We start from the raw sequence: 2381 nt of genomic DNA, 5'->3' as shown, positions 1-2381 counted from the left end.
AGTGTTGTATGATATATTAAATTTATCAAACATGTAAATAGCTGAATACTTACTTACTGTATTGTGCCTTTTAAAACTATATTGTGATTATGATAAATGGCAATGTTTTATCGTAAATAATTTACAATAAAATAAAAACTTTTAACATATGATATTGAAATCTAACAACTCCTATATATAGTACCTATTAGGAATAATACTTATAATTGTTAGGGGGTCTTTGCCTCATTTAGTGTGAGCCATCCTAGAGCACTTTTTTGGTAGTCAATATATATTTATTACAATCTGACCTTACAAATTATTTAGACCCAACCAAGCTTTACCAAACTATGAGGACCTTCCCTACCTATCCAACCAATCTGTATCCAATCAAGCAGACTTTGCACTGGATAATAGTTGGTAGGTCTAAAGGAGATTGTATGGACAGATTGATATGCGTTTGGTGGGCATGAAAGCGAGCAAGATGGAGTAAGAAAGTAAAGCAGAGAGAGAAATGATTGAAGACAGAGACAGAAGTCATAAAGAGAAAAAAGAGGGGGGAATGATGGAAAGGAGGCGGGAGGCAGGATAGAGAGAAGTAATTAGAAATGAGCTTTCCTACATATAGTGTCAGACCTCCTAGTTCGATAATTAAAAAAAGAGAATCATAATTTCTTCCTTTTTGTTAAAATGAAGCAGGAAGAAAATCTTTTTTTTCCAAGCTCCTTTTTTTGGTAGCACGAGGCAATATCCGGGCTCTGCTCAGACCTCGTGGATGCATGTAATTGCCTCTTGCACCATGCTGAGATTTGGATTACATTCTTTTAAAGCACGGTATAAGTTTAGATACTCTCAAATGCTACAAAAATGTAACCTAATAACTTAAAAAAAAGGTGAGAGTAATTAATTCAAAGGGCGAATGAAGCTGTAAATGGAATATTCTTCCAGGAACTCATTTCTGCAGGTTGTAATGTGTGTTGGGAGGGTAGAATGTATTTTTAGCTTGAAGGAAATGTCAGCAGTTTTGAAAAAAAATAAGATCAAAAATAGAATGTTCCAACTTTAAGAACTCAGAAGTGTTCCTGTAATGAATTAGAGCGGGCCCAGGTTTCTCTGGCCGGGAAGGTCTGGATCGATAATCTAGTAGTTGAGTTGTTCAGAGTGATTAAGAGCTCATGTACACGGGAGCTGTTTTCCTGCATTTGATGCTTGCTTAAAACACATGCCAAAAGTCGGTCAGCAAATTGCCATTGACTTTGATGGAGTGGTGGACGTGATGGTTCAATGGTTGTGTTTGGCCTGCTTTGTGTTGTGCTACTTTTTTAGAAGTAGTGTCCAATTAAGGTGTGACCTACGGGCAATGGAGGTCAATGCAGCTCTTTCATGTCAAATGCTAAGCAGGCAGCTGCATTGGAATGGAAAGAACAGCCAGAACCTCAATGGTATTAGGTGACCTAACTAAAAAAAAAAAGTCACAAGAGGTAGTACTAATTGACAAAAGAGATATGGTGGCTCATGGTGGCTATTTGTTTTAGCCTTACACTCTCTGCATGGACCATGTAGTGTAGAGCTCAGCCCTGTGTGCAGGGGGTGCCATATACAGATCCAGCTACTGGAGACAATGGTATTCCTGCATATGTGCAGGAGTTACACCATCAGTGGCCATCCATTGACTGAAGAAGATTGCTGTGCTCTCAAATGTCTACCATGGCGGTAGACGGTGAAGATGGTGGCTTCCTCTGATGAGGCAATGACAGGTACTGGACCATTCATCTTTGCAGGGTGGGTGCACACAGGTAAGTGTGTGCTATAATCCGCAATCATGTTGTCCATACTTGCTGATTGTGGGAGAGGCTCACCAACCACCACTGCTTCAAGATTTGCTTTCACATGGCACCACTATTATCTTGCATTGACTGTATACAGTGCCATCTTAAGCAGCACTTATCAGAATCCAAAGTCATGTTATAGATGTTCTTCGTAGGAGCTTACAATTTAATATCATTATGATAGTCATGGTCTAATTTCCTCAACACCATTTAAGGTCAGATTTTATTGGAAGCCAATTAATCTACCAATACATTTTTTAGGATGTTGGAGGAAACCACAAACACATGGAGAACATACAAACTCCAAACTGATTCCATCCTGGCCACGACTGCTGCAAAAAACATTACCATTTACTGTGCCACACATCAGAATGACTTTCATATAAGCCAATCTAAAGTCCACTCATCCATACAAATAAAACTTCATCCATTAAGAACAATCAGAAAAGTTTAAAGATACATTCCAATTGGTTGCATGGGACTGCTGTGCTTTAGACTAGTGGTCGCCAACCTTTTCCGGCCCGCAGATCACTAAAACCACTGGCTCCCGATGGCGCATGCGTGGGGAGCCGG

This window comes from Pyxicephalus adspersus, chromosome 8 (assembly GCF_032062135.1).
Source record: "Pyxicephalus adspersus chromosome 8, UCB_Pads_2.0, whole genome shotgun sequence".
Classification (NCBI taxonomy): domain Eukaryota; kingdom Metazoa; phylum Chordata; class Amphibia; order Anura; family Pyxicephalidae; genus Pyxicephalus; species Pyxicephalus adspersus.
Note: the sequence above shows the minus strand (reverse complement) of the source record.